Raw genomic sequence first — 20,601 nt, forward strand, 5'->3', positions numbered from 1 at the left:
CTTCACTAATGTCTGACAGTGGCAAATGAAGGTACTCAGCCCGCTGTGATCTCTCAGTGGAGCACAGCCCTCGACAATGCATGATCCCAGAAGTCTTTCGTAACTCTTTCTGTGTGAACAGGGATGAAACAGTCACTTTCAAGAGAACACAAGATCTAGCACAAACGATATTCCAAAATTCATAATCAGCTGCTCTGAAAACGGCTCATAAATTTTCTGATCCCTTAATCCTAGTGCAGCTATTGATTTCAGGAAATAATAGGTGATATTTAAATTTGGGTAATTTCTTGTCCAGCAGATTCTAGCTTAAACTACGTATTATTTTGGGCAAGAGTTGCCTCTGGGCTTCAATGTCTTCCCCTGTCAAGCATAAGCAATGAATTCTTAAGTAATGAATATAATTGGCCGTTTGTGAGAGAAAAAACATGAAACTGTAACTTGGCCCAGGAAACATTTGAACATTTCATTCTTAATTTTTTAAAAAAATTATAATAATTTTTGTGTATAAAATGGTGGGTTTTATTATGGCATGCTTGTACCACTGTATTTTGCCCAATTCATCTCTCCTACTGGCCCCTATCGCCCCACAAACAGTCCCTCCCTGTTCGGCTTTCGTTTTACAGAGAGACAGACATTTCACTTTAAAAGGAAGACATAACAATTGTCAGGAACTGAGGAGGGATAAAGAGGAGATTAATAGTGGGTCTAGCTCCCTTGCAGGTAAGGTGGTTTAGAGGGGCCCTTGAGCTGATTTGCCTACGGGTTTGATGCCTAGAAAACACAGGGCACATCCTGGCAAAGGGACAGACTTGATACAAAGACCGGATTCCAGTCTCCCCAGCTTTACTTTGCCCCCCACCCCACGCCTTTCTCACGATCTATGCAGAGTTGGAAGGGTGGGAGCCATGGAAGTAGAAGCCAAAAGGCAGGGAAAGTAAATTACAGTTCAGGCAACAGGAACAGTACCTTCAAGGTCAGGGTGAGTGTCAACCAATAATGTAAAATCTTGCGGAAATAGAAGTCAGGGAAAAGCTCAGCCAACTCTGGCGTTTTACTAGATCTTACCAGACCCCATTTCCACCCGCTATCCCAATGTCACCCCTTGTTCAGGTCTTTGTATTTTACCCGCCTTCCCTCATTTTTCGTTCTAATTGCAATAAAAATCAACATAAAAACTTTTTCCTCCTCTCGGCAAGTCAGTAGCAGAGGAGCCTCTTTAGGATTTTAGAGCATTTTCCCTCAGTGTCTCTGGCTGCTGGGCAGCTCTGGGTTGGAGGGTGCCATACCCGGCAGCTTGGGGCTGAGACTGGGCTCTGGCTACGCCGGCAGGTGTCTGTTATCGGGGCACAGTAGGACGCCAGCTCCCGGAGCCCAAGAACTCGCGGCGGGGACGCGCGGCGAGGGGGTGCTCTGGCAGCGGGTGGCTTCCTTCCGCAGGAGCTATTTTTAGCAGCGCCTCGCCCCCCTCTTCCCGGGGCCGCCGGCGTGGTCGCCTCCAGCTCGCGGCCGCCGCTCTGCAGCTCGGCGCCGCCTCCCCCGCCGCGGCTGGTTCTTGGTAGCTTCCACGCGGGCAGGTCCGGATACTGAGCATGTCTGCAAGCGCTCGGCGGCCCCGGTGGCGACGGCGGGGGCAGAGCCCGGCTGCGTCAGGCTGAGCGCAGTCCGCGCGCGGCCGCGGGAGCGCTGTGCCAGCGCCGCCCGGCCCTGCCGAGAGGGGCGCACTCGCCGCTGCGGGGCTCGCACCGCTCGCCGCAAGCCCCCTCCCGACGACCCGCAAGTAAGTTTGTGCGGCTGCTGGGCGCCAGGGTGAAGGCTGGGCGCCGGGAGCAGCCCGGGCTGGCGAGCCGGAGGAGAGCCTGGACACCCGGAGAGCGAGAACGGGCAGCCTTCTGCCTCCGGTGCCCGGCGCTTCTCCCAGTCGCTGGGCAGGTTGTGAGCGCTGGGTTACATGGATGCTCTAGCAAAGGCGACGGTGAGCAGACCCGGAGGGCAGAGTGGCTCAGGTGTCAGGTGGGGGGCATTCGGGAAGGAAGGAAGGACCGCAGGTGAGGGAAGGGACCCGCAGGCCAGGAGCCGACCAGTGCTTGATGAGGAAGGGAAGATTTGGGGCGCAGGAACCTGCCTGGGAACAGTCCAAAAGGAAAAGTAGGTGTCCCCGGAATGGGGAGAGGGTCAGAGAGCAGAATAGAAGGCCAGTGTGTCCTGAACTAGGATGACAGAAGGGAAGATAGATGGAAAGTGGGGCGTGTGACAAGCGGATTTGTACGAGAGCAAAGGACACCAGTGGAAGGACTCAGTGGGCACTTGATGGGAGGACGGACTTGGTTGATTTGGGGAGTCAGAGCAATCTTAGATAGAGATGATGGGGAGAGGCAGGTTCGATTCAAGCCTCCCGAGGGAGTGTGTGAGGCAACATGTTGAGAACCGGCGAGTGCATAAAGTGGCCTGGAAAAGGGGCGGGGGGAGGCTGGAAAGGTGATGAGGGATTTGGGGGGACTTGAGGAGGGAGCGAGGCAGGGATCATGCCGAAGCAGGGGACTGCTGATAGGTCTGCAAACCTGGGGAAAGGATTGGAGACTACCCCGTGAGTCAAGTCCCTTTGATAGTGTTTAGAAGCGGCTCTCAGAGGTTCCCTTGCAGCCCTCCTCCATCTCCTACTTGGTTCGGAGGCGCCTAGGCTCCCTGGTGGATGTGGACAGAGAGGAAGCAGTGGGGAAGGCAGTCACTTTAGGGGAGCCACCAGTGCTTCCCTTACCTGAAATCCGGGTTCATTTTAAGCAATGTGGGTCTGAATTTGTGCATTACAAAGAGGGGGAGTGGTGTTCTAGGCCATCGGAATCCCTAGTCTCATAAGGGTTGAGGGGGGGGGATGTGTGTTTGGGGCTGGGAAGTCAGGCAGAAGTCTGCAGCATGCAACACACGGCAGGGAGTATACATGCATGCATTTATTCGTAGGTGCATGTTGCCAGTCAGGGGTCGTCAGTGTTGCTGTAGTCTGTCTCCACGACAGTGAGATCCAGGACTCCCTGAGGTGACTCAGGACAGGATTCAGGGAAACTGAATCCTGGACCCCTCGTTCCTGGACCAGGGATGCGCTTCCATAGCCTCTTCCTGGTCACCTTTTATTCGAAACCTGATGCTGCTCATGTTCCCTATTTCTGTGCTTGGAGGATGCATCTCAGACAGGGCTGCTTCCATCACCTACTAGGGGAAGGAATCCTAGCAGTGTGTGATGTCAGAGAGGCTCTGGAACCACCAGGCCTTCGTAGAGGATTTGGTCCTCTAGGGTCCATGGTTCTCCCTGCGTCCCTAGCAGGTGACAGGATAATGATGACATCTGTGGATACAGTAAGCAAGCGTGTAGCTTCTAACAGACAGGGAGGGGCGGGAGGGTGAGAGCAGTGAGCATGACTTACCTATTTCTGAAGGGGGAACCTCCTCTCAGTTCCAGGCATGTAAATAGATTAGTTAAGAAGGAGAAGACTAGGTTAGTTCAACAGACAATCCAAAATTCTGCTGCCAAAAAAATGCCCATTTGATCAGCAAAGCTAAATGAATCAAGAAGGATCTTCAGGTTCCAGGACCTGAAATGGGGATGAAGAGATGTGTCACCACAACCATATCTTGTCTTCTCAAGTGCTGCCCAGCTGCCCATGTTTGCCGGTGGGCACGTTTGAAAGCTGCAGTGCTAGAACCGGAAATAAAGCTGAAGATGATGCTGGAAGCCTGGGCCATCTGTGGAGGGAGAGGGGGTTCCAGCCGTGGTCTCAGGCTGCTGCTGCCCAGACTGGGTTTCTGAGATTGTGTGTCATGACCCATATTTTCAGCAGATTAAATGGTGTGTGTGTGTGTGTGTGTGTGTGTGTGTTGGGGGGGGGGGTGTTCAGATGAAGAGAAGCAAGAACTCAGGGTGTTGAGGAATGGCATGAGTTTGTTTTGTTTTTGCGTTTTTTTGCCCAGTCTTGCCTGATGTGCAGAGGGACACAATCCAGAAGACAGGTCTCGCCTAGCGGCCAGGGTGTGCCCTCTTACTTCATTGGCTGGCCCGGATGTGGGGTCACTGTGTGAAAACATGTCATTTTTCTAGAGACCTGCTAGGTGGGAAATTTGAATCACAAAGGTTATGCCGTCATCATTTGCTTCTATTGCCGAGTCTTCTAACTGATTGCATAGAGCATGGGAAGGGACCATAAGTGATTCTTCAGCAGCCGGCTTTTTTTTTCCTTTCCCTTCAGAATGTAGTTCTAATAAAACACAACTGTATGTTTGCCTGCGTTGATTTGGTGGTGGTTTGCGGGGGGGGGGGCATCAAGGAAGAGGGAGGGAAGGTTGGATGTGGGTGTTCAACAGAGATAAAGACAGGAGTCCAAAGATCTCCTGAGTGTGAAGGTGAAGAGAGGTGAAAGCTTTGTTTATTTAATGCTAAATTTAGTGTGAAATGAGAAGACCCCTCCTTCCCACACCTTGCACTTTGAATACAAAGGATGATATGTGCCTTCTGGCTGCTTTCTCATTTCCAGAGTTCTGAAGTCTAAGCCTTACTTGACAATTCTCCTGGAGAATCTGCCCTTAAGCCTGGCTAAGCTTCAGCAAACAGTGAGTTCTGCTCCCCTAAGTTAAAGGCATTAAAATAAAGGTGTGATGTCTCCCTCAGAATAAAACAAATGTCAGTCAAAGCAGGAGAGAAATCACTTTGTCTCACCCAAGGATGGATATGATTGATAGGCACTTAGAACAGTTTTCCTCAGCTGAGGGCCTTCCCCTGAGGCAACCTAGCAATGTGGAGATGATCTTGGCATTTATCAACCTTGGGAGAGAGTGTGGTGGGCATTTCACAGGTGACGGTAGGAATTGCTACTCACATTGGATGATGAAGTAGACAGTCCCCACAGTTGCATGATCCTGGATGCCAGTACAGCTTAGAAACCATGGCTCTAGGCATTCCTAGGATTATGAATGGTCCCTTTAAAAATGACCACATGCCATGCCTGGAATACACACAAATAAGTAAGAAAATGGATTTAGGTCTTGAGATCGGAAGTGCATCTCAGTAACAAACATTAATTTTCAGAGATGTCATTGCAAAATGGTCCCATGTTCCCAAATATTTGTTTTAAAGAAATGAAATCTACTTATTAGCAGAAGTTCATCTCGGCTCTTAGGAAAAGTCTTATAGGGTTGAAGAGATGGCTCGGAGGGAAGAGCATCACCATTTTCACGGAGGAGATGGGTTTGGTTCTCTGCTCTCACAGGAGGACCACAACCACATAGAACTCCAGTTCCCGGGGATCTGCTGCCCTCCTGTGGCCACCTTGGGCACCAAGCATACACGTGGTGCATATACTGGCAGCTAAACATGAAAACACATAAAATGAATATTAAAAAATAATAATAAATGTAAACTTGGGATTCCTCAAAGGCTTGTTCTAAGTATTTGCAATGTGAATCGAGCAAACAGTTTTTTACGATTACAGAACTCTTCTGCAGTGTGATTCACTGCACTGCTCATGCTTAGTCACTGTGTTCCCTCTGTTCACTATGTTGCCTTTTAACAAAGAAAATGTTCATTTGTAAATTGAAGTTCACTTAAAATAACAACCAGCACATTGAACAGAATCAGAGGAAAGAATGTTAGGTGAAGGCCTATGAACTGTTTCAAGGAGAAACCATAGCTTTCCGCTATCTACACAGAAAGGTAGGAGATGCAGATACTTTTTCTGTATTTAGTTTCCATATGAAATCAACAGAATGGGACTACAGGCTTTTCTAGTCTATAGCACAATGCGTTCTCCAGAAAACCAGAATAATAGCTGGCGCCCATTGGCGAAATGAGTTCTAGTGCTATTTCCTCATAGCCTGCATGCAGGACCCGACAATGTTTAGTAGGGAAGAGCTTCACTGCTGTCTTGCGGAGGAAAATATCAGAGAAAGTACGGGTTTGCCCAAGGTTCCTGCTGCCTTCCTGGCTCCACTCTCTCACCTCTGTTTATCGTTTGTTGGTTTCATTTAGATTCATTCTGAAGGAGTCATCATTAGAGCTGCTTCCTTCCTCTCTGGCTGTAATAGCCTAGCACACTCAACCTTTAACATCCCTGAGGGATTCCTGAGGAGCAGAGACTCCAGGCACCTACCAAGCCCTCGGAGTCCTTGGTAGCCTCTCCCTTTCTTTTGTGTGTACAAACAGAAAGCTCTCACCTCTCTCCTTGTGGAACACAGTTTTGTCTCTTGGAAAACAGTTGTGGAGAAAGCCCTGTTTTGTTTTGTTAAAGCTAACCTTCATTGCCTTGCTGGTGTTGCTACTGGGTTAATTGGATGAATTGCATGATCTTGGTGTTGCAAAGGATAGTTCTTTCCCAAGAGAAACAGCTGAGGAAAATACAACCAGTGAGAGCCACACCAAGCTCATCCAGGAGCCTATGGTATGAAATGGTGGGAGCTACAGTATGAACCAATGAGAATCGTATGTATTAATAGAACTCAAAGCTTTTGAGATTTGACAATAGATTTTGTCTATGACTTGAGGTCTTTGGATTTGCAATAGCCTCTGCCTTGTGCACTATTTCCAGTTCATAAAAGCAAGTCTGTTTAGGATACTATGCTTATGCATGTCACAGAATGTATTTATGAAAAGAAACACAAAACTAACTCATTTTTAAGTATGGATCAGTTGTAGAGATACATAATGATTTTTTTTAAAAAAGAGGCTTCAGAAGACTCTGTAAGATGTAGAAAGCTAAAGCTATGGATTTCCTTGGGTTGAAGAGACAGTAGGAGAGAGTGAAATTTGAGATGAGAGGGGTCAGTCCTCATCTGCTCTTCCTTTCTGTGGGAAATGGTTATTGATTTTGTTTGACATCTGAGTGAGGAGAGATGGCTTTCTCGCACAGACACTTGTTGAATAGAATATGCCTGTCTGTGTAGAGTTTGTACAACCAGAACACAGCAGGTAATACTTGTTAAAAGGAAGCAGAATTTCAAGTCAGTTCTGTCCTGTGATGCTTGCAGTACAAGTTTTGAAGCATACATTTTAAAGTATGTGGCATTCTGTTGTACTCTTTGGGATGACCAAATGACTGAAAACTGAGCATTTTTTCTTCTATTTTGGGACTAACCCATAGATAATATCTACATTTAAAATCCTCACTATAGGTTGGATGTAGTTTTCAAGAGGCAGCAAGATAGGAGGGCAACTCCTTTGCCTATGGAAGCAAACATGCTGCCTGCTGGCCTGTCAACCATTGCCCCAGCTGCAAGGGGGGAGCATGAGAGGTGGGGAGGTTTTCAAGCAGTGTGTGTCACCCTTGGTGAATTGAAGAACATCACCAGCCAGATTTTGAAGTTAGTGCTGTAGCAAAGGTGAAGACAGTTTCTGTTTTAAATTCCACTTGAGTTTATCATTGCTAAGGCTGATGGGTAACAACTTATGGAAAATGAACCTTTAGTTGTGGAAGACTTTTACCCTTGTAAGTGCTTATTCATTACAAGGAGCTAGGAGGCTGACCCGCCTCCCTAGGCCTTCACCTTTCATTGGGCTGTATCTTTTCTATCTGCAGAATATCCAGAGTGTGGTGTTGTGTGCTCTCAGACTGCCTTCTAAGTTTGTTACTTAGAGTTCCTCTGGCCTTTTAAAAAGGTAAAAAGCCTGCCCTATTTATCACTGAGAGCACAGTGGATATTGTTGACAGCAGCCTCTTTTATGCAAGGATGTGTACGCCCTTGACATTTGTCTGAACCATCACTCACAAAAAAAAAAAAAAAAAAAAAAAAAAAAAAAAAAAAAAAAAAAACCAACACAGAACTCTGCCTCCTGGGCTGTGAAGCCCAATTTCAGCCATTTTGATGTGAACAACTGTGTTGTGAGCAGAATAATAAATAAACTAGAATACTACCTACCCATTTCCAGAATAATAGATAAACTAGAATACCACCTACCCATTTCTGGGGACAGAGGTGCAGGGCTGAGGTTAGTCTAGAGCCTCCTCACAAATTGAAACCTGGAAGTCCTTATCAGTTTGATTTGGGGTAAGTGTTATTCTTCGTGGAACTTCAGCCTCCTCATCTTTTAGTGAGGAATGGTTATATTTTTCACTCTGTGGTCTTGGTAACAGTGTTAGAGGTGATGATCAAAATGACCAAGGGCCCTTCTTGTTTCATCTTCTTTGCGATGAATATGGTGCTTTAGGTAATGATACCTCAAAATAAGTGTGCACCTGTGGATAATATTTAGTTAGGGTAGTTTTATTTGAAGAGTAAAGACTGACTCTAGTTAAAAGTTTTAGTATTGTGGTTATAGTGCTTTAAAAATTGATTCAGTGGCACCAGGTGGTGGTGGCACAGGGCTTTAATCCCACCCAGCACATGGGAAGCAGAGGCAGGTGGATCTCTGAGTTTGAGGCTAGCCTTGTTTACAGAGTGAGTTCCAGGAGAGCCTGGGCTACACAGAGAAACCCTGTCAAAACAAAAACTACAACAACAACTACTACTACTAATCTTTTCCCCACTTTTTTAAGAAAGAAAATGACTGTGACCATTAATCACTTATGATCATCCCTTTAATTAAAGGCAAACATTTGTAAAAATCATCTTGAGATTTTGGGCATTGTTTTCTCCAAACTACTTCCTGCTGTTTGTATTTTTAGGGTTCACAAAGTCCTTTCAGGGGATCTTGTTTCATCAAACCACATTAGCCTGGAAGGAATCCACAGGTTCTCATCTTCTGTTGAAACAAAAGCAGAACCTCTTTTCCAAAGTAACATATCCTTAGACCCAAATTTTGAAGTTCAGATACCTTTAAAATATATATGTTGGTTTAGCTTAGCAACTCCCAGAATCAAATATTTCTCTGCAGTCAAAAAATTCAAAGAAAACACAATAAAATACATAATCCAGAATCTTTTAGTGTTTTTCACATCTTTATGTGGCTTATTTTTCTTTACTCCTTTAATCTATGACTGTACTCTTTTATATTACTTTTAATATCTCTTTAAAGACTTTGTTTTACCTGTACTTTTTTCTTCTCTCTCCCAAGCTTACATTTTTTTTTTTGAGACAGGGTTTCTCTGCAGTTTTTTTTTTTTTTTTTTTTTTAGAGCCTGTCCTGGAACTAGCTCTTGTAGACCAGGCTGGCCTCTAGACACAGTTTTTTTTTTTTTCTCACTTAGAGGACTTTTATTTCTGAATCTGTCCTACTGTATATCTAAAATCCTTTTCTGACTAGGAGCATTTAAAAATGGCAAATAGTGTGGTTGCAGAAGTCCTGGATTCTGGCTCCGTCTCTCTTGGCCTTTCAATATGGTGGAAGTATGTTTACTGCGAGTTCTGGGACTCCTAGGTGTTAGATATGCCCACCAAGTCAGCTCTGGGAAGCAGCATGCAGCACATAAACCCTTTTTGTCTGAGAAAAAAAAACTAAATCTGCCATGCTACATGCTGCATGGCCTGGATATGTCTCTATGTATGGCAGTGGAAATCTTCCATACTTTCCTGCCTGTGCATGCCTAGCAGACCTGATTTAGCTGCTTGCCCAGGCATGGGGCGCTAAGATCAGGCCTGCTCTCAACTACTTCCCTCCTAACCCCAAGAGGACATACAAGTGCCAGGACCCAAGATATCTGACTGGCCATGTGGGTTAGCCCCACACTGGGCACCATTTTATAGGCAGACTGTGCTTGCAGTCACCCAGACCCAATTAATCACACAAAAACTAAATTAATTACAACACTGTTTGACCAACAGCTTAGGTGTCTTTCTGTCTAGCTCTTACATCCTAAATTAGCCCATTTCTATAAATCTGTGTGTCACCAGGAGGCTGTGGCTTACCAGGCTAGGTACTGGCATCTATCTCCTTTGACAGCTACATGGAGTGTCCTTGATTCCTCCTACTCTCTCTCTGTATCTATCTCTGTTTGGATTTCCCACCTGGCTTTACTCTGGTAAGCCATTGGTCAAAACAGTTTTATTCATCAACCAATAAAAGCAACATATACAGAAGGACATCCCACAACAATTGAAATAAAGCAAGTCCCACATCATTAATGATGGTATATTTCTAGTGGCTGTTCTGGAGCTTCAAGATAAATGGAACCAGGGCCCATCAGTTCTCTTCCCTGAGTAGACAGCACTAGACTGTGTAGTTAGGCACAACACTAAATATAGACGTATTAATCAAATAGGCTGATACCTTTCTTTCATGAGACACTTGCTGGTTTCACTTCACCGTTTCTTGATAAGAGTCAGGGGATGAAGTCATTATGTAAACTATGAACTCACACAATAACCTCTCCCTTGACCCTGGGCCTACCTGGACTTCAGCATTGCTTCTGTGTACCAAACTGCAGCAGACATAAGGTTACCACAATGCACGAACTAAATACTCCTGAGTATGCACAAGTATGTTCAACTAACTAATGTCCCTTGAAGGTTAGTTTGTTAGGTCTTCTTTATACATTTAAAAAACTCATCTCCCAGTGGGTCTGTTATGTATGTAAAGAAGAGGGAAAAAAAGCTTGTCAGTTGCTGCTGTTTTCTAAGATAAATCATGGTATAACATTTTGAATTAATATATTAATGGACTCAAGCGTTTTCCTCTCATTTATTTTTAACCCTTTGCATAGATCACATTGACAGGATGTCACGAGTACACGTCACACATTCAGCGGAAGGTTGACCATGATAAATGACTTCTAGTAAAATAAAAAATATTTTCCTCTGTGTTCATTTGTCCAAATAATTTAGTCATATATATAGTAGCCTTATTTTGAAGTATTTCCAAATGAGATAGTAAAATGACATTTCTTTGCATTTTTAAAGTTAGGGTTGAGGCCACTAGACCACTGCAAAGGTGGCCTACTTGGGGTATGTCATTGTACCCATTGGATTTTTCCAGCAGAGGTACCAACAATGAGGGGCAAAATATGTAACAGACTGCTTAGGCTAGGCATGTAGCTCAGTGTTAGCATTTGTGTCTTTCACCTATATAAGGCATCATTTCAACTCTCCTGTACCACAAAAGTAAATAAACAAATACATATTTCTTATTTGGAAAACTACAGAAATCAACAGTGCATTTATTGCCTGTTGAATCATTTTAGAATCTTAAATTCTTATGAAGCTCAAGGCAGCTATTCATTAATTTATTTATTCATTCATCTATTTATTTATTTATTGATACAGGGTTTTTTTTTTTTATTCTCTGGCTACCCTGGAACTCTCTCTGTAGACCAGGCTGACCTCAAACTCATAAAGATCCTCCTGCCTCTGCTTCCTGAGTTCTGGAATTAGAGGTATGCACCACCACTACCTGGCAATATTTACTATTGTATTTTTTGTTTGTTTTTGTTTTATTTTTAAAACAATCTTATTTTACATACCAATCCCAGTTCCCTCTCTCTCCTGTCCTCCCACTCCTTATACCTTCTTACCACCCTACCCCAACCCTCCATCCACTCCTCAGAGAGGATGAGCCTCCCATGTCTCTGGGCCCTGTGGTTCTACTCAGTGGCCACTGGTACAGTGGCTTTTCATGAAGATATGTCACTTTCAGAAAATAGAAAGTCTTGGAAGTATATCAGATCATTATGTGAAAACTGGACTGGCTTAGGGTGGATTATCAGGGCAGGATACAAAGCCAGCACAGAGAAACCATAGTTCTAAGGAAAATATCTGGATACAGTCTGACTCATTATCATTATACGTCAAATACTAAGTACTTGAACGTTAGCAATTTCCGTTTTAGAAGCTGAATGCTTCTGTAAACATGTATGCAACTCTTTACCTACTCTGAACTTACATAAATCTTTTCGGAAATCATTTGAAGTAAGAGGTCCTTTAAGATAAAACAAACATCCATCTCAGACAGAGGCTTTTGCATTGTAGTTGCCAGGCACAAGTAGAATTCTGTTAGTAAGTAGACATGGGTAAAGAATATGCTGTTTTTCTCACTATTTACAAATTGAGCATTTTACTATGTGGAGCCTGGCTTGTAAAACACAACAGTATTAGCATATGCATGACTTTGTTACCAATGAATGTCATGTGCAGTAGTCTGCAGATATTCTCAACAATCATTTGTGCTCATCATAGTGTTGAAATTATTGTTCATGTCACACTACTCTTGAACTCTTTTATTTTAGAATATACCAGAAGGATATGTATACCGTGCCACAAATTTGTTGAAGTTCTGTATAAAACATTCTTTGTAGAAACTATAGGTGCTAATAAATTCCTAGAGACATGCCAGAATGAATGGAAGAAAGACCGTATGGCCTCAACCCTACTCAAAGAACTATGGGGAACTAAAGCATGCTAAGGTTACGGGAAATTGTTCCCCTCAGGGAAGGGCAGACAATTTGTTATTCGATATCAAATGGTGGCCTGAGAACGTGCATACAGGGAACATTATACAGACTGAACAGGTTATATTTAGGAATACATACATACATACATACATATATGTGTATAAAAACAACGAATGAAAAAGGAGGTCAATTATTTGAAGGAAATGCAGGAGAGCTATATAGGAGGGTATGGGGAGAAGGGAAAATGGTGGAAATACATTATTATAATCTCAAAAAATAAAAGATACAGAATCTAAGCTCTTTCCTTGGCTCCTGGTAAATTCCTGTTGGTATAGATGGCTTGGGGCAGAAAACCAGACCTCCTGAGTGTTTTAGCTGGTCACACGTGTGCATGATCCGCTGCTCCCCTGTGCCATTCTGTAGGAAGCAGTACTCCTAGAAGGCACACAACACTTTCTAGCAGAGTGGCCATGTTCTGGACAATCACAGCTTATATATGGATTCTCTATAGATTGTCCTCCAATGGGATCAACACTGCTAAGGATGGGACTGGCATATAGGAGCTGCTCACTGTCTTCTCTATCTGGGGTGAGGATTTCCTGCCATCCCACATTGATGGCTCTAGATTCTGGAATCCATGCTGCAGAGAGAGACAGTGGTTACAAAGGTCTCTGTCTAGTAGGTTTAATCTCTCAGGTGTCTGGGACTCTCTATAAGACTGATGTGTTGGATCACGTAGATCAGGAATTACCCCCCCCCCCAGTTTTGGATAAAATCTGTATTTCTTTGAACATCCTAAAAGTTAGGGTTGATCTTAGTGAACACACATCCCCTTGCTGCAATCTCTGTTATCTTCCCTGTGCTCACTTTTAAACTTAGTGATTCTAAGGGCTGTCATGTCTGAGAGAATCACCCGACTGACCTTAATGCCAGCAGAGATAGTCAGCCCTGGGGGCCCAAGCCCCTGAGCAGTGGGAAGGATGCTTTTCCCATGAGTTGAAATCCACAATCATATCCCTGCCTATTCTAATGATAGACTTTCTAAGTATCGCCAGACAGCTCTTTTTATATTTGGAGTCTTTTAAGGTTTGCCTCTTTTCGAGCGAAATCTGCTTTTATGTAACTTTTATTATTGATTTGGTCTGGCCTTTAAACCTCAGAATTATCTAGGAATTTCCTCAAGTGCTAGAATATGCTCTTATTGTGGCCATCTTGTTCTGTACCAGAAATGCAGGTCATAGTGAAATCTGCCAAACCAAAACACATTTTGGCAGAGATATATTTACCAGGAGATAGAAGTCTTATGCTACTTGGGACATTTTTTAGACCTTTATCCAGCATCCTCAAATGCACATAGCATCTTTCTCACAATTATCTAGGATTTAGTTATGAGATAGGCACTTAGTAGGTGCTTTTGAGATATTAAAAGGCAAAGTTCATGACCCCTAACCTTGTGTAAGTAGCATGTGGGGAGGCATTAGTTGTCCTTCTTGACTAATGTAATGTCCTAGTATGAGGGACTGATGATTGTGCTGTGGAAATGAGGGCCCCTGTAGATCCAAGGCTGCTTGGATTAAGAGATGGAGAAGGATGTTCCTGGCAGAGAAAATAGAATTACCATTTATTAGCAAGAAAATGAAAGATGTCTGAGTGGCAGGGACAGACATGAGATTGAGGCCGAATGGAAGTAGGTAAGCCAATGCCAGATAGTATAGAATCTTCTAGGTGAGGTAGGGGACTTGGGTTTTAGAGTAGAGAGCATCCTGATTAACTCTGTCTATTGCCACATGAGTTATTATATTTACTTCCTAGGGGAATAACTAGCTTTATAAATTACAGGCTGTCTAATAAGTGTTTGATGTCAAAGGCATTATCTTTAAACATTGCAGACATGGTACACATCCCACCATGCATGTGTGCTATTACAGGTATGCATTGACTTCTGGGTAGAGCAATACTGACGTCAGCACTGGCAGTACGTTCTCTTCCTTCCTTCCTTCCTTCCTTCCTTCCTTCCTTCCTTCCTTCATTCCTTCCTTCCTTCCTTTGAGATTCTGATCTGAGTGAACCCTAACCACTTGTCTTTGTCCTTTGTCTTTCTTGAGAAGTTTCTATTATAAAAATTTACTGATATCTATTTCATATTTTTAAAAGGGCTTCTAAAATTGTTCATGTATATTCCTTGATAATTTTAGTTACTGTCGTTTATCTATTTAGGTGGATTTTATTCTCAAAGACTGGTGGAACTATTGTAATAGAATATGTAATAGAATAAAATTACTTCCACACAAGCCTTTATTAGGGTTGCTAATATCATGCATATTTGAATTGATAAAAATTTGAATAACCCATTTGTGTATCTAAACATTTGAGCAAGACCTGGCCAAGCACTGGTTTGTTTCAGGGCATCCTCAGTCAGTACAAAGAAAAGTCATTGAAACTTTTAGATAATTGAAGTAAGAATGTAAACTGCAGTCTGTATTTAATGTGTGTCTCTGTGTGTGTCTGTGTGTGTATGTGTATGAGACAGAGAAACAAAATATTGTTTTCAAAGTAATGCCATCTCTGCTTCATTTGTAGTACTAAATACCAAAATTTAAAAATCACTCCAATCTTGTTATATTATTCTTACAGGGAGTTGGTTTTTATTTCTATGTGTTCTAAGGCACTGGTCATTACTGAGGGTCCTGTTCTCTAAGGCTGCTAACCATGAGCCTGCAGGTTCCCACATACACAGTTTTGGAAGTACATGAAGTTAGCATGGCTTGCATTCTTTTTCTTACTCGGGTACTTCCTCTCTAACAAACAGCAGACATACAGAGGTGCATTTAATTTCGTACAGTGGGTGCTTTGGAAGGTACTTCAGATAAAGATATTGAGTGGGTGACTGGAGCCTTTATAGAGAGGTAGTTGTCTGTGTTCTTGGCATCTTTACCAACAGAATGTCACCAAGATCCTGCCATAGTATGGACGTTTTATTCTTCAGAGGGTCATTTTCTGATAATGCACCTCTATATGAATGTGTCTTTAATCTCTGAAACCTTCTTTTGTGGATGGCTTTGGGCTATATTAACCTGTTCAGTCCTCTGGTTGATGGGAGGTGTCCTGAGCCCTTGGCATCTGTTACCAAGGGCTGCACATGCTATCTAACAAGCCACTGTGTTTTCACTTCTAGTTATATGTGACTGGTCCAAAGATGCCTATTGACCTAATTGGAAAGATGGTGAGAGAACAATCCCCTGAGAGTGGTCAGACACTAAAGGATGCTATCTTTATCATGGGATTTTCAGCATGGTCAGGAGTCTTTCAGCCTTGGTCATCTTTGTTCCCAAATGGAGAAAGCCGATCAAGGATAACCAGGACATGCAAAGACACATTCCCTGCATGGGCCACCTTACCTGAAGCCGATGTGACTCCTGGATGTTGTGGCTGCATAAACACGTTATTTTCCATTTCTCTTTAAGCTAACTTGAGTTGGGTTTTGTTCCTATCGCTGACAGGAACCTTGAATGCTGTCCTTAAGCAAACTGTCCTGTGCTGAGAGGGAAGCAGGAAGAAGAAAGTTCTGGGGATGTCATCTGGCCTAGCTGAGGAAAGGTGGAGACATTTCTCTTGCTTTGAATCAGGAAGAGTTTTGAGTGAGAGATCAAAGGGTAAGAGCAGGATGTTCTGCTACAGTTTCTTTAAGTCAGTCTAAAAAGCTTTAGCAAAAGCAATCTACCTTCTGAGGTGCAGATCCTAGATTGCCTCAGATAAGGAAAGGAGACACTGTTGCCATGCATTACAGAAACAAACACAAGTGATCACTAGCTGCATCCTAGCTACAGCCTTGCTGGTTGAAATCCATGGATACACTTGGCTCCTTTGTTCTGTATTTGGTTTTATCATGAGGCATTCTCGGTCTTTTGTTCAACAAATAAGATATTATAACCCTGATAATGGCTCCTAACTTGAATAAAAAGAGTAGAAGGAAAGGCAGTAAAATAATAAGAGGCAGATTATTTTTGTCGACCCTATATTTCTAGTTACTCAGCAATAAAAAGCCATTTATGCTCTCATTGGGACACTGAATAGAGAAAAATATGAGTCATTCCTTTCAGATGCAAAATCCTGCCATAGCTTTATTCCATTTGGTATCCTAAGTCTTCTGACAGGCACTTGCTTTGAGGAGGGAAGGGAAGATACACCGTATGATCATGGAAAGTAGTGTTTCAAGTATCCTGTGTGAGAAAATGGGGGAATTACACAATGTTGTCTACCTCACCTACCCATGAACTGTTCAAAGACCCCCAGTGGGTGCTTGAGACTGGAGCATTATACAGACTGTATTGCTTTCTTTCTTCTCCTTGGTTGCCATCCCTCTCCATTCCATTTCCCCTTCATCCTCTTCCTCCTTCTCCCCTTCCTTCTCCTCCTCCTCTGACTGACACCCCTCCTGCTCTCCACTAAGATAGGGTTGAATTATTTTGTCTAAGCATTCTTCCACTTCATTGACTCTCCTGCCTCAACCCCCAAGTGCAGCGATCACAGGCATACTCTACTACACACGGCCCAGCACTTCAATATATATGTATAGGTCTGAAAAAGTTCACTTTATAAATTGACACAGTAAAAGATTGACAACTGATGGAGGAGTGTCTATGTGTTACTTTCATTATTAATAAAGAAACTGCCTTGGCCCTTTAAGAGAACAGAAAATTAGGTAGGCAGAGTAAACAGAACAGAATTGTGGGAGAAAGGAAGCAGAGTAGGGGAGACTCTTCAGGCAGTCGCCATGCTTCTCCTCTCTGAGATGGATGCAGGTTAAGATATCTCCTGGTAAGCCACCCCTCGTGGTGCTATATAAATTACTAAATATGGGTTAAAGCAAGATATGAGAATCAACCAATAAGAAGCTACAGATAATGGGCCAGGGGCCAGGCAGTATCTAAATGAATACAGTTTCCGTGTAATTATTTTGGGTAAAGCTAGCCGGGTGGTGGGACGCAGCCGTGCTCCATCTACAGACAACAGTAATAGTAAAATATACCAATGATTGTAAACTGTAATGGAAGTGAAGGGAGTCTTAAAGAAATGTTTTATATTCTACTTCCAGACCATTGGCTAACTGTTGACTGAAAACGTAGAAGGGAAATTGAGGATATAGGGGTGTGCGCTCAAGATATTTCTGGCACAAATTCATAACTAGTAGCTTCTTTTAACTATTTCTTCTGGAAGAGAGAATGAAAATTTGCATAAGTTGGGACTCTTTGTGGCTAAAAGCAGTCTGGGGTGTGTAGTCTATGATTAAGAGTCATTTTATTTTAGACTAACACTTGTTCTTATGGATAATTTCTACTAAGAAGTGTTATAAGATAATAACTTACCTAAAAATAGACGCTGGTTACTAAGTCGTAATAAGAAGCGAGCTGCATTATGTCTTCCGGTGACCACGTAACCTGGTCTTTCAAGATGTGTTACGGACAGTGACCAAGCCTGGAGACAAAAAAGACATTATTCCCCATTTTCCATAGGATCTCCAAACACCACCATAAAGGAAAACTGGTTTCTCTTTCTCAGGTGAATTAGTGGGAAAACCATTCCATTTAAATAGTACCCACAAAGGACATCGTGAGTGATACCATGTGCATAGTGTGGTACTCAATAGCGTTTAGTGAAGTAAAGCTGTAAGGAAAGAAGGAGACAAGCCAGCAAAGCAGACTGGCCTTGTATCCTTAGGAGACTGTTGAATGGACAATATCAGCGCTCGTATTCATGCTTGGGAAGCTCTTTCTAGTGTTAGGGCTGTTATCAGTTGCTATCTTAAGTCTGTGTAGCTCACAGAACAGAGCCCCCTCAGCTGCTCCAGCCAGATGGAGGACTTCCTAGTGTCACATGGGAAGCGGCTGGGAGCTCTACTTGCATACAGTAGTGTGCCTTGCACATTTAGGCCTGACTTTTCCGTAAGTTCTTCCACCAACAGAAAGTTGTAGCGCTGTGCTGTCATTTTCATGGACGTGTAGAATGCCTGTGTGGCTGGATGGAACGTTTGAGGGTGGGCCATGCCGGCGGATGGGGTTCCTGGGCAGTTTGTGCTTTACGGGAGACTACTGGCATGATAGTATTCAAGTCTGGAAGAGCTACCAGGACCAAGCCTTTAGGAAGCTGACTGAAATGCAAGTAAATGATACAAACTGCAGCTTCAGATGAAAGTATGTTTTAATATTTGCTTTCTTCATTTTAATCTTTGTGCTCTATAGGGTTTCTATTCTCCCCATATTTATACCATCCAGTCCTCCACCTTTTCCTATTACCCCATTTGTTCATATATATATATGAACTTGAGAGTTAACAAATTTGAGTGTATATATATATATATATATGTATGTATATATGAGAGTTAACAAATTTGAGTGTATATATATTCAATATATATAGCAAGTAAATATGTAAATAAATATGTAAATGCATTTAGTGTTGCTTGTACATATATGTTTTTAAGACTGACCACTTGGTATTGGATAAGCAATTAGGGAGCTCAGCCCTAGAAAGGCTTGTTCTCTCTCTCTCTCTCTCTCTCTCTCTCTCTCTCTCTCTCTCTCTCTCTGCAATCTTGTGATTTCCCATCTATGTGGTCATATCAGCAGGTGAGCAGGTGTTATTGGTCAGGTATTAATTAGGCAACCAGATTGTTGGGATTTAATAAGTGCATCATATGATATATATACATGTATATGTATATCTATATACACATATACATATGTATGTATATGTTATATATCTCTACACAGAAAGACACACACACACATATATTTATCACTGTCTTGTAGCAAACATCCTGGTCTTTTTTAATTTTTAAATAATTATGATTCTGTTTCTTAGCCATGTGTATTAAATGATAGCAGCTGAGTGAAATTTCAGTGCCTGACTCACTATAGAACAATGTTTTCGTATGATTTAAGATAGATCTAGTGATTTCTTCTACTTGCTTGTTTAGCATCATCTGAAGTTTACATCTGACATTTGTCAAGAATCCTTGAACTCTGAAGACTTGACTATGTTTTAGCAGCTGACCACTGATCTAGCGATTCCAGGTTTCTCGCTTAGTCAGAGCACTTAAAGTGTCCTTGCGGGTTTGTTTTTGTTTCTTTCTTTGTTTGTGTGTATGTGTTTGTTTTTAGTTTTAGTTTTGTTTTGTTTCCTCTGAGCATCTGTCTTAGGGTTTTATTGCTGGGAAGAGACACAATGACCACATCAACTCTTGTTTAAAAAAAATTGATTGGGATTGGCTTACAGTTCAGAGGTTTAGTTCATTGTTATCATGGTGGGAAGCATGGTGGCACACAGGCAGAAATGGTGCTGGAGAGGAACTACGAAGATGAGAGTTCTGCATTTAAATCGAGAGAAAGAGAGAGAGAGAGAGAGAGAGAGAGAGAGAGAGAGAGAGAGAGAGAGAGAGAGAGAGAGAGAGAGAGAGAGAGAGAGACAGAGACAGAGAGAGAGAGAGCCATACTGGGCCTAGCTTGAACATTAAAAACTTTAAAGCCTGACCATAGTGACATGCTAACTCCAACAAGGCCACGCCTCCTTATATCACCAATCCCTATTAGCTTATGGGAGCCATTCAAATGACCACAACATCTGTAACATGAAAAGTACCTGGTGCCATAACCCACGATAACTCTAGAGACAGAGTGATGGGGGAGACATTGGTCTTGCCCTTAGGGAAGAGTAAAGTGAAATATGGCCAGTTTCATGTTGCACATACTCCCACAGGTTAGAGAAGAATGTAAAGCAAACCTTCTTCTCTGAGGAGTGAATCACAGCAGTAGCTGGAAACCTCATAGCCTAAAGGTCCTCCCACATGGCCCTGTCATGGCTGCTGTTTCTAGTGACAGTCCCCAGAGGTGCTGCTTTCATCTGTCCTCTTAGTTGTTGTTCCCATAGTTATACCAGCCAGCAGTGGCAGCTTCAAAGCGTATCTGTGACTGCAGTTTCCTGCAGGATGTTTCAGTGGGCATCCCATACAGACTCTCCTAAGAGTATACGCAGCTGGCATTGTTCTCCCAGCCCCGCTTCCATTCCCTTTTCTTTTTTTTCTTTTTGCCTTGGTGCCTCGGCCAAGTTCTGCCTAACTGAGATGGGTTCCCTGAAGATATCTATCCTATTGCTGGTCCTAAATAAGTCCTATTGCTAGCAGAAATAAGGACTTAACGGTTTCTCCAAGCTTCCCCAGACAACAATGATGTTGATAATGGGAATAAAGGTATGGATGCCATCACTGGTATTGCCTAGTGATGAATGACCCTCTGCCCTATTGGTTTTC

General features: G+C 43.0%; 1 protein-coding gene across 3 annotated transcripts in view; it reads left to right on the forward strand.

Annotated features, from left to right (window-relative positions):
- Positions 1–1,641: 1,641 nt before the first annotated feature.
- Oxr1 (oxidation resistance 1) overlaps positions 1,642–20,601 on the forward strand; it is a 349,606-nt gene continuing 330,646 nt past the window's right edge. For 2 of the 3 annotated variants that reach the window (XM_042055790.1, XM_038343582.2), the window contains exon 1: positions 1,642–1,777. The gene's annotated coding sequence lies outside the window, so the exon portion shown is untranslated. Of the gene's footprint in view, positions 1,778–4,520; positions 4,597–20,601 lie in introns of all 3 variants that reach the window. The other variant, XM_042055789.1, reaches the window with a different exon arrangement.

The sequence above is a fragment of the Arvicola amphibius genome, chromosome 9 (genome assembly GCF_903992535.2).
Source record: "Arvicola amphibius chromosome 9, mArvAmp1.2, whole genome shotgun sequence".
Taxonomy (NCBI): domain Eukaryota; kingdom Metazoa; phylum Chordata; class Mammalia; order Rodentia; family Cricetidae; genus Arvicola; species Arvicola amphibius.